Below are 12,459 nucleotides of genomic sequence, written 5' to 3'. Positions count from 1 at the left end.
TTTAGATTAGTACACATTATTTATTTATAACTCAATGCTCATATACTTTCACTTTTTTATGTTGTGTTTCATTTTAAACTTATCGGAATGACATAAAATCAGTTAAATCGATTCAACACCTTTGAAAAGCCACACCTAAAATGAAAAAAAAAAATCCTTTTTTTTTCCAGGTCAATCATTTTTAAAGCCAGCACAGCTGAGGTGTTTCCAAGCACTGCTTAACCTGCAACTTTGGACAGAGATTTCTACCAGAAACAAAACAGTGTAGGTGTATCGATCGATGACGTCATCGAGTCACATGTCGGAAAGTGGGCGTGGTTTCTGGAACAGAATCCGACCAGCATTGTGGCATCTAGAACTCTATAAAATTTGTTGCTGTTCGCGCTTTCAGTTGTTGGTCGCCCACGCCAACACTACACGTGACAATCACACATGTGAACTAGGATATCACACATGAACTCTTGAAAATCATGAACTCTTTTTAGAGTACCAATCCTCAAAAGAAAAGAGCGCAAAATATTTTAACTCCATGCTGTGTTCGGAATTTCGAACATCTAACAGGTGATAACATATTTCTTTACGCATGCTTTTAGGATTAAATCATTCAGAAGTTTATGGCATCGTATTTCTGTATGAAGATGTTTGTTTAATTATTTTAGTATTTAATAACAAATTCTGAATGTAAATAGTTGCAGGAAACTTATTCCTCATTTCTAGATTTGATATAGATAATTTTGCTTAATTATATTAAAAGCAAAATATCTTACTCTAATCAATGAATTTTTTTTAAATACTATAAGATGCAAGTTTTGTTAGTTTTTTTTTTAAACAAATTCCTTTTTAAAAAATATTTTATATTAACTTAATGTTTTATTATCATTTGCGTGCATATCGTTCAAATATTAAAGATTAAAATAATTTTTTTAGCAAATTTATATGAGTTATATATATATATATATNTTATATATATATATAAGTTAATCAGAATTAAAGAGATACTATCAATTAGTTCATTTTTTAATATGTAGACAATTTGTATAAGGTTGTTGTACTAAGTAATGTTTTGTTGGTTTTTACTTTAAAAATATTTTCGTAATAAATATTGTGTTAATTTTTTTCCATAAGGCATAACGTTTCTATGTTTGTTAAATTAAATAAAGTGGAAAATATCAAAATAAAAATAAATAATTAAAATATTAATGCATTTTTATACGATATTTTAATGTTATTGTTCTATGCAGTTTTCTTTATGGACATATAGTGATTGATAATTTTAATTAGAAAAATTAATTGATTATTCTAAATATATAAGTTATAGAAAAAATACAAACTTCAACATTAGTCTTAAAAAACTGAAACACATTACTCAGAATTACTAGAATTTTGATAAATGTAATATTAATAAAAATATTTAGTAAAAGTTGGTTTTAATAGAATGATTTTTTTAAAGAAATTAATAGTTATATGTATTCATAGACATGAAGTAGTTTTTGGTATTTCTATAGCAAGAAAAATATTGTAAAAGTAATAATTTTACAGATGCAATTGTTATATGAATTGTGTGTAAGAAATCGTTTCTAAGTATATAAGTATAGAAAAAGAAACATAAGTATAAAAAAAGGAAAAAGTTAAAATAATTGTTTAATATTTTAACTAACAAATCAAGAATGCATTTTTTGAAAGAAAATTTTTAAAATTGGAAATAGCTTTAAGATATAGCAATAAAAATAAATTTAAATACCTAGAATGTTTTTCTTTTAGATTTAAATTAAGTAGTATGATCAATTCCTAGATCTTAAATAGTTTTTATTATTAAAATAACAATAGATATTGTCAAAATAATGATTTTGTTGATGCAAATATAACATCAATTATTTAATAACTGAAAATATTTCTCAGGAAATATTTTAATAAGTAAAAAAGCACTAAATATATACAGAATATATTTAAATAAGTAAAAAAAATTTAATCATATAAATAAATAAAAATTTATCATTTTTTCATATTACAAATAAAATATTCGAATACGTAATTTGGAATTAATAGAGATTTTTAATAAGGTACTGCAGTAAGAATAAATTTCAATTTAAGATGGGTTTTTTTTTTCAATGCCCACCTGGGGAATGACCTTTCATCATACAAGTCATCTGAAGGGCAGATTTGTTGGCCACTTTTTTAGGGGTACCATATTGGGCGGCCCAACTTTGCTCTCACAGTAAAGACAGATGGTACAGAGAATGAAAGAACATCCATGCCTTGCCTGGGATTCGAACCCAGAACCTTTCTGATGCAAGGCCAGTTACCAGACCCCTACACAGATCGGTCGGCTCAATTTAAGATATTGCAGCATAGAGTTATCTTTTTTAAATTACATATTATAATTAGTCAGAGCTCGCGCTAAGGACTTCAAATTATTAGCCAGTAAATTAGCTAAATATCAAAAATAAAACTTCTTAACCAAAGAAAAACTTTAAAAAAATTTAATGGTTGATTTTTCACATAGAAAACTTCAAATCAAAATATAAATTTACCATTAATTGAATTATTTTATTAAATGCAAATTTAAATGAAGAGTCATTTTTTAGTTGGGGAGTTTGCAATTAATCAGAGCCTGTGCTAAGGACTTCAAATTATTAGCCAGTAAATTAGCTAAGTATCAAAACTATTAGCAAATTTCAAACTTCCTAACCAAAGACAAACTTTTAAAAAATGTTATGGTTGATTTCTCACATAGAAAACTTCAAATCAAAATATAAATTTACAATTAATTGAATTATTTTATAAAATGCAAATTCAAGTGAAGAGTCATTTTTCAGTTGGGGATGAGTAGCGACGAAATGAAGAAGAGAGAAGATGAAAAATGTAGCTGATGTCTTTGAGAGAAAGAAATAGGAATATATTGAGGTTAATTTTTGATAACTTCTCTGACTAGAGCAGTTATATACTTGGGCAACATTATGTTATTGTCACATTATTATATGTGTTATTTTCCCAAGAAAACATATTTTCTGCAAAAATGTATTTTGTTGTTGTTTCTAATTCCCAAGAGGTCCATCCCAATTAGACCAATTCCATAAGTCCAAAAATGTTCAGAAAGTCTAAAAACAGATGAGGTTTTGAAAAAGCCTCGTTGATCTTAAAATCGATACAGTTTAGAATATGCTCGGGCGAAGACTGAGCAGTCCTACATTTAGTGCAAAGTCCAAAAGTCTTTTGTCCCTGAACATACGAGAGACACCTCAAGTGACCACTTGCAAAGCGAGATAAACAAGTCTGCTGGCTTCTAGGTTCCTCAAAAAGCAAGGCACTTCCAGGTCATTTTCTGAAATACCAACTATGCGGAGGAGAAATCCTCCAGAGGTCCATAAACATTTTTGAACTTTGCAAAGACCTCATAGAAAGTGGAAGGTAAATGTATGGAAGATAATATGCATCTTGTTACGAGATAATCTGCTTTATTGACACTAACTGCAGGAAAAATTTTCATCTTGTGATATCGCGTGATCTGGCAACGAACGTAGTAATCTGTATTTTACAGTAGTTAGTCTCATAATATGTCTTGTTGCGTACATTATCTAAACTTAATATTAATTCTAGATGTAGATGCTTATATTACGCAAATATAAGCATCGATGTATATAGGAATATAAGTATACGTCGTAAATAATATTATACGACGTATCTAACGGAAACTATAATCGAATAAGAACAGGATTTTTTCAAAAAATTCCATTTAAACTTTTTTTTTCACTGAGGAAAATATAAATTGTTCTTTCTGGCAGAAAAATCTTTCTCCGAAACCCAATTTTTTTGACGAATTTACGATTTTATCGTATTTGGCGAGGTGTCGAATGCATAGCTCGGGCTTGGATTAATTATAGACTTGAAATAGTTTATATTACAAAGATAACAATAATTACTGTTAAAATAGAAATTTTTTGAAGCGAATGTAACAATAATTATTTATCTCCAAAAAAAATAATTTTACACTTTTTTTTTCATTTTGAAATTTTGTCAGAAAACAAGTATCTAAAATAGAAACTAAATTTTTAAATAAATAACTTTCCCCTATATTTTGACAGTAGATGAAATCAATTTTTTATTCAAATAATTTTATGATTTTGAAAAACACATAATTAGCTCTAAATGAAACTGCGAAACATGACAGAACCAAATTTTTTGAGTCATTTTTATCAGGCTTATGACTGATACCTATTCATTCTAGTGTCGTAATGGTCCTATTCCAATTTTAATTTTTCTTTCTTATAACGGTGCAGATATAGTAAAATTTAAAAGTAATTTAAGCATAGCATATGCGAACTGGAAAATAAACTAGAATATTTTTTCAGATTTTTTACTTTTAACATTTCATTACATATTTTTACATTATGAATTTTAATACTCAAATATTTCCAATAATTCTTATTCTTTCTATAGCAACGTGCTTTATCATTTTGAAATATTATGACCGTTCTGCTTAAAGGCTATTGTTTTCCCATATTGTATGATATGAAGTCGTAGCATTTATACTTTCTAAGAGTAGCAGTTTTGAATTAATTTATAAATTTTACACAAAAAAGTTACTTTTAGAATACTATGTTATAGTATTAAAAAGTAATTAATGTCCCTTACATCAAGTAAAAATATTTCCATAATCCTTCCTAATTTTAATACTCAAATATTTCCAATAATTCTTATCATTTCTATAGCAACGTGCTTTATCATTTTAAAGTATTGTGACCGTTCTGCTTAAAGGCTAATGTTTCCAGATATTGTATGATATGAAGTCGTAGCATTTATATTTTCTAAGAGTAACAGTTTTGAATTAATTTTTAAATTTCGCACAAAAAAGTTACTTGTCAATTTACTGATATATTGAGCTTAATATGCTTACACAAGCCTATAAATTTTTTACAAGTCATCGTTGAGTCATCATAAATTAGTTTGTTTCTCAAAAAAGTAAATTATCATTTCGTATATTCGAAGTTTTGTACTTAAAATAATCTATAAATTCTGCATAAAAAAGTTATTGTAGGCAACTTGTTATCATGAGTGTTGGGAGTAATATACTAACGTTTATCTATAAATTTCACAATTTTTAAAGAGTTAGTGTTGAATAGTTTATCGTTATTAAAGTTTATTATTATGTCTTATATTAAGAGCGAAGGTCTTAAATTAGTAAATAAATTACGCAACTTTTAAACAGTTATCGTAGGAAAGTTTTTATTTACACCCTTAAAGGTCATTATCACTTATTTTACTCATTAATAAAATTGCAAATACGATATAAAAATAAATAATCCTAACCCTCACCCTAGCACACTGGACCAGCATCCAAGATTTCATGGCCAAAATTAGTATTTCGATAAAATTTGTTTCAAAATTTGAGTTTTTTATTTAGGGGATTTTATGAGCAGGTAAATTGAATTCATAGTTGAAATTTTGAAATACACTAAAACTACCCCCCCCCTCCCCCCAAAAAATGGCGGCTGAAATATGGCGAGCAAAAATAAAAAAAAATAATATAGTATGTATAAATAATTAAATATAGCAATGAAAATATAATAATTTTCGTAATTTTATGTTAAAAATGTAAAGCAAATTAAATTTCCGAAGTAGTATTACAAAATAATGCGAATTAATTACAAAATAACGCTAAAACATGAAGAAGTAAAAACATAATTTTTGTTTTTCGGTAAATTTAGTCCACCTTTGTAATACGGGCAAAATGGGGCAGGTTTTTTCGAAAGAAGAAACATCAAAGAAGACAACAACAAAAAAGTTTAGCTAATTACCTCGTAGAACTTTTTGGAACTAAGTTTCGAAAGTCATTCAAACATTATAAAATGTCAAATGATAAGATATAAACTATAAGTTTGTCAAAGAGTATTAACTAATCCAACAAATTGAAAAATTGTCCTATAATTTCAGACTAATTACTCTGATGAAAATGTTACAGTAAGGTGAAATTCCTATATTTCTGAACTAAAAATTTTAAAGTTACATTTAAAAAAAAATTAAACATATTTTTCATTACATTGTACTCTCGTCGGTCCAAAAAGTAAATTATAATGTTTGGAATGATTATGAACACTTAATTTGGGCTATATTAAAACTGCCTATACATATTTTAGTTGAAAATTTAATTTTTGACTTTTGGCCAAAGATCATGGTCTTCTGGGCAACAGTGCATTGGCCAAATTATTTGCTTTAAATACACCTTTTTTTTTCTCTTTAGAATAATAATTTTGCATCAAATAGACCATGTTAAGAAATTTTTGGCTTACAAAAAGCTCTTTAAAAATGTTAATATTCCTAAAACTTTATTAGCATTTCAGAAATTGTTTGAAATTCGAGCATAAGTTATAATGTATTTCTTAAGAAAAATTTACAAAGTAGAGTCCGCCTACCTTTTATCATTATCTTTAACCTAGTAATGAAACACTGCTGTTTTTAGGTTTGGTTTTTAAAATATCCATAAGCTTACAGGAATATATTTATTGATTTCAGTAGTTTTTAGGATTTATTTTTTTATACACAAAAAAAGCATAAACAATAAAATTCAACTGATGTAGAGTATTTTTTCCCCATTCTTAAACAAACGTAGTTTTGTTTTGACTTTTTCACAAAAGTGTATGTATGATTAATTATTAATTAATTGGTTTACTTGAGAAAAAAATATCAACTTGAGCTTATACAGTTAGAAAGGTTTTTATGAGTTATACATTTAACTGTATTTTTTATAATTTATAATAATATTGTATAACTTTTATTAACTTAATTACCTTTTATAATATTATATACTTTTAATAATATATATAACTTATACATTTAAATAAATTTATATAAATGTCAGAATATACTTTAAAAAATCAAATAAATGTCAGCTTATATGTTAAAAAGTCATATAAATGTCAGCTTATATGTTAAAAATCAATAAAAATGTCTAATTTTAAGTTAAAAAATCATATAAATTTCAGCTTATATTGAAGAAAAATTATATAAATTTCAGCTTATACTTAAGAAAAATTATATAAATTTCAGCTTCAATATTGAAAGAGTTTCATATAAATGCCAGCTTCTACATTTTGAAAAATGTTCTCCAGTTTCTCTAATTTTGGTCTTGGGGTTAAATTGTTTATTACTCTAGTGAACCAGTAAAACCTTCCTGTAAAAGAGATTCTCCTCTTTTGGCCTCGTTATATCAGGAAAGAAACTATCTTTCTTCAAGCCGTGACTTCTTAAATCTCTTCAGTCCCTAGGCCACTATTTGAGTCTGAAACTTTGGGTATATATTTCAATTATATCTCTTTTCCCCCTGCTTATTCTGAATGTGGTAGTGATGTAATGGAAGCGAGGCAGAGATGCTAATTTGTGAATTCTTTAGAATGCAGCATTGTCTCTTACCAGAGTCTTGAAATATGAGAAAAGTAGAATAAAATTTTATTTAATATCACATGACATTTTTTTTATAAAAATCATTTCCGAGTGTTAAAAAAAGAATTTTTGCTTATTTATTTTTTATTTGGGAAAAAGTGTATTGAAAGAAACTATAAATAAATAAATAATTGAATTTTATTTTCCATTTCTTCGTGTTTCTTTTTTTTTTCCTCTTTAGTTTAATACACTTATAAAAAGGATATTACGCGCGGTTTTTTTTTTTGTAATTACATGTCTGGTTTAAAAAAACAACAACCCATAATTCTGATAATAAAGCCAAAACATACGGCATTTTAAACTATTCATTTGGTAATTTGTCCCTTAGTATAGTAACTGTATACCGAAAATTCAGATTTTTAAAATTATCGTTTTGTTTACCACGTCAATCCCTGCTCTAAGTTATCCTGATAAAACTACTAAATTTTATAACATTATATTTTATTTTATAAAATTAATTTTATTTTATAAAATTATACTTTATTTTATAAAATTACATTTTACCAAAATAAGGTTCTTCAGTAAAAAGTTTCGAGATCTTTGGTATTCCTATGCAGCCAGAAACATGATTTATCATATTCTGGTAGTTTCAATAATATTTTTTCCCTCAGTGTACATATAGCACATTTGATTCCCGGCCAGAAAAAAAAATATTTTATCTGTCTGTTGTTTGACAAAGAGTCTTATTTTATTTTATAACCGTCATAGAACAGTCGACCTAATTTCGGATTTACGACTACTATTATTCATCTCTGTAGCCTTGTGATTTTTAACCCAATCCAGAGGCCAAGGGAACTCCAGGATCAAGAATTGGGGGAAATTTGCTTTTGCGGAGGACTATTTAATGGGACTGACCCACATTTACGTTACACGGAAAGAAAAACCACGAAAACCTCCCACTGTGAGTCGGTTGACTCGGGGATTCTAACGCATGATCCGTTTATTACGGAAGATATTTTACATCAGACTGTGGTCGGTGTCAGCCGGATGCGGAATTCGTATTGACCAGGCATCGTTGAGATTTGAGCATGGTTCACCTCATTGGAAGGCGAATGATCTATCCCCTGAACCGCCACGGCCAACGAGTTGGTTGGCCAGTTTTGGGGTACCTTAGAGGGAGAATCATTCCTTCTGCCGAGGGTTGACATTATGATGGAATGTCTCAGATCATCCTCAGGAATTTTTAGATCATTCCCAGACCAATAGTGAAGTGTGAAGCTCTAGTGTAGTGTAAATTACTACTATAATTTAATCAGTATCAAAATGAGGATCAACATTTTTAGCACTTATTGCTGAAACATTATTAATACATATTTTGCCATTTAGCACTAATCAAAAATTTGTGAAAAATTACAAATGAAGAAATACTGAAACGTATCTTAGATTAGGAATGCTTATCCATTCATTACAAAGTCAGTGTGGAGATAACACTGACATTATTTTAAGAGATTTTCTTGGTTCATTAAGAAATGAGAAAAAAAATCACTCGGGGTGCGTAGCCAAATTACTCAACAAAAAATAAGCACCTTTTAAGCACTTTTCAAGCACTCAAAAAGTATTTTTAAGCACTTTAAAAATATATCATAATTAGGCAGGGTTGGAAAGTTTTTGACAACTGACAGTGTTATCTTGTTTTAACCATCATGTCAAAAAAAAGAAACCATTTTGGCATTGTTTTTGACAATCGTCAAAAATCATGAAATTTTGAATCCTGTGAAGCGAATAGCGTTTTCATACGCTACGGACTAACAATGCGTCGAAATATATTAGGGTTGAATGAATTGTGAAAACGTTGAATAGAACAATGTGAACTGAGTTCTTTTGCGGAATTCGGAGTGAAAATCAACATAGGAAAGGGAAAATTAAGAACTTTTTAAAAACACCCAATGAAAAAAGCACCTTTAAGGGCTTTTAAATAACGAAAATAAGCACATTAAAGCACTTTTTAAAAACGCTACGCACCCTGTCACTCCTTAGATTCCCTCTACTTGTCTACATCCTAAATGATTAAGCATATTTCACATAAAAAAAATCTAATATTTCCTTATAGATATTTCAGAATATTAAATACTTGCAATTAAAATATATTTTATAAATGGAAATTATAGATAAAAATTAAATATTAATAATTTAATGCTACCGACTTTTAATAACACTTTTATAGAAGTATAATTAAATTTTCATTCCAAATAAAGTCATTCCTAAGAAACATAATTAAATTTAAGTGTTATTGTTATCTTTAAAAAAAGTTAATTACAGTAAAAAAGAGTTTTAAATTAAATTATTCTTAAAGCATTTTTTCGTTTCCTTTTCCTTCACTTACCAAGGTGGATTTTATTAAAAAACAGAGATATTCTTTATTCGCGAAACGAAACAATGAATAAAGGTAAAATCGAAATGTAATATATTTGGAAACAGCTTATATATTAATCTAAAAACTTAATTAAAAAAATAAAGTTTTTTGGTTGGATTCTCAAGCTTTAATTAAATAATTCTCATCCTTTGGTTTAAAGAAAACAAATGATTTCATCAGCATTTGCAAGTTTTTTCAAGACTTTTGTGTTTGTTTATGTATATTGTTAATTAAATTTTTAAATCTAGAAATCTAAAATGAAAAATTTAAATTTATTTTATCAAAATGAAATATATATTCCTTTTTTTAACTCAATGTCTTTTTAAACTTAATATTTGATATATATTTATTTTTAACTAAGTTATAGTGGGAAATAAAAATACGTCTTTTTAGCGGGCTAAAAAAAATGAAGAAAAAAAAAATTTTTTTCGGTTCAGCCTAAAATAAATCAAATAATTTTAAAAAGTTACTCTCTCTAAGTTAAAAGTGAGAACTTTAAAATGAAAAATAAAAATTTATTTAATCAAAATGAAATATATTCCTTTTTTTAACTCAATTTCTTTATTCGCGAAACGAAACAATGAATAAAGGTAAAATCGAAATGTAATATATTTGGAAACAGCTTATATATTAATCTAAAAACTTAATTAAAAAAATAAAGTTTTTTGGTTGGATTCTCAAGCTTTAATTAAATAATTCTCATCCTTTGGTTTAAAGAAAACAAATGATTTCATCAGCATTTGCAAGTTTTTTCAAGACTTTTGTGTTTGTTTATGTATATTGTTAATTAAATTTTTAAATCTAGAAATCTAAAATGAAAAATTTAAATTTATTTTATCAAAATGAAATATATATTCCTTTTTTTAACTCAATGTCTTTTTGAACTCAATATCTGATATATATTTATTTTTAACTGAGTTTTGGTGGAAAATAAAAATACGCCTTTTAAGTGGACTAAAAAAGAGAAGAAAAAAAATTTTTTTTTAGGTCCAGCCTAAAAAAAAATCAAGTTATTTTTTAATTTTTTAAAAAAACTTTTTGTGGTTTTGCTTGAAAAAGTAAGAAATCTAATATTGGATGTAACTTATAAAAAAAAAGAGTTGTTAAAGTTGTTTTCAGAAATTATGCTTATTGTGTATAAAGCAGGGCTGATTGTGCTCCGGAAAAAATCTGGATTTCCGGATTTTTCGTTAACCGTGATCCGGAAGTTTCCGGAGATCGAAGGTTCAGATGTTTAAAAAAATCGGTGATCACAAAAGATTTCGGAAATCAAATTTTCAAAGGTTGAACTTAAAAACGAGTTTATTTTATTTGTTTATAAGAGAGCTACTTTATAAGCTTATATTCAAGATTAATATTAATTTTTTATCAGTATAATCATAAACTCAAGAAAGAAAGACATATTTGTAAATTTCAATTGCTTCTCCAGGTCATCATAGGTATGTGTAAAATTTTAAATATATTTTAAGTAAACTAGGAAATATTGAGAAAAAGGAAAAAACCTTGTTTAAATTTTTTTCTAATTTTTCGGTTTAAACTTTTTTATTTATTTATTTTTTTTTACTCAAGAAATTTTCCGGAATTTTGACTGGGGCTCACAATTACCCCTGATAAAGTTTATCATAAAATGTGTTGCAATAACTTTTTTCTGAAATTTTTTTTTTAAAAAAAAGGCAGGTGAGAAGTCAGTGGTTCATTTATTTAAAAAAAAAATTAAAAAAAAGTTTTTCAACACCTTTAAGATAAACTTCATATAAAACGAACATAGTATCTAGAAAATTACCTCAAACTGTATCAACTTATTCTTATAATTTACATCCAATATTTTATTTCCCACTTTTCTTCGTGCAAAACCATAACTAATATATTTTTTAAAATTATATTATTTTATACTTTTTGTCCTAGGATTTAAGCCTTTTAAAGAGTAATTTGGGCACTATTATTTTACAACATTTCTCATATTTGTGTATTTAGTACAAATAGCACAGTAAACCTAAATTTGAGATTAAACGTGTTTGTATAGTGTATAACAAATGAGATAGGTCATATGAATCGTATTACAGGTTATATGTATTATAGGTTATATACATAACTGTTGATACTAAATTATTATTAAAGTCATTAATGAAATATTTTATAGACGAACCACAATATAGAGCATAGTGAAAACATATGAATCGTGATTGCAACACTGGCAGGATAGGGGTCCAAATCCCAGATCTTCGCATTACCGTCACGATGAGCTGTGCGTGCAAAAGTTTAATCTGAATATAAAATAATACAAGTATCGAAACTTCACGATGATGTAGGGGATGGGCAAAAATACTGATTAATCGTAAAGAAAGTTGGAAAAAAAACCAATGGAGGCATAAATTTTGAAAGACGTAAAAATGTATGATGATAGTAGAAGTTCATTACAAACGTGGTGCGTTTTACAAGTATCGTTTTAAGTGCGGCAAAAAAAAAATTATTTTATCATTTTTTACTTCACTTTAAGAACGTGATTTTTAAAATTTTTATTTTATTTTAATAATTTTCTCTTAAGTTTTATTAAGTTTTATGCCTACTAGTTTGCTTATGCCGCTAATCATGTCAAAAGTTTAATTAGGGATACATTTTACCTAACACACACACACACACATATACACATATATATATATATACATATA

The 12,459-nt window shown here is 26.9% G+C and overlaps 1 protein-coding gene across 1 annotated transcript in view; it reads left to right on the top strand.

The window, feature by feature from the left end:
- The first annotated feature begins 303 nt into the window (after positions 1-303).
- Positions 304-12,459, top strand: part of LOC107457418 (uncharacterized) — a 65,001-nt gene continuing 52,845 nt past the window's right edge. Inside the window, exon 1 of the mRNA XM_043044283.2 lies at positions 304-561. The gene's annotated coding sequence lies outside the window, so the exon portion shown is untranslated. The remainder of the gene's footprint in view (positions 562-12,459) is intronic.

Source organism: Parasteatoda tepidariorum, chromosome 10, assembly GCF_043381705.1.
Source record: "Parasteatoda tepidariorum isolate YZ-2023 chromosome 10, CAS_Ptep_4.0, whole genome shotgun sequence".
NCBI lineage: Eukaryota > Metazoa > Arthropoda > Arachnida > Araneae > Theridiidae > Parasteatoda > Parasteatoda tepidariorum.
The sequence above is the reverse complement of the archived record's forward strand: the minus strand, read 5'-3'. Positions and strand labels throughout refer to the sequence as shown.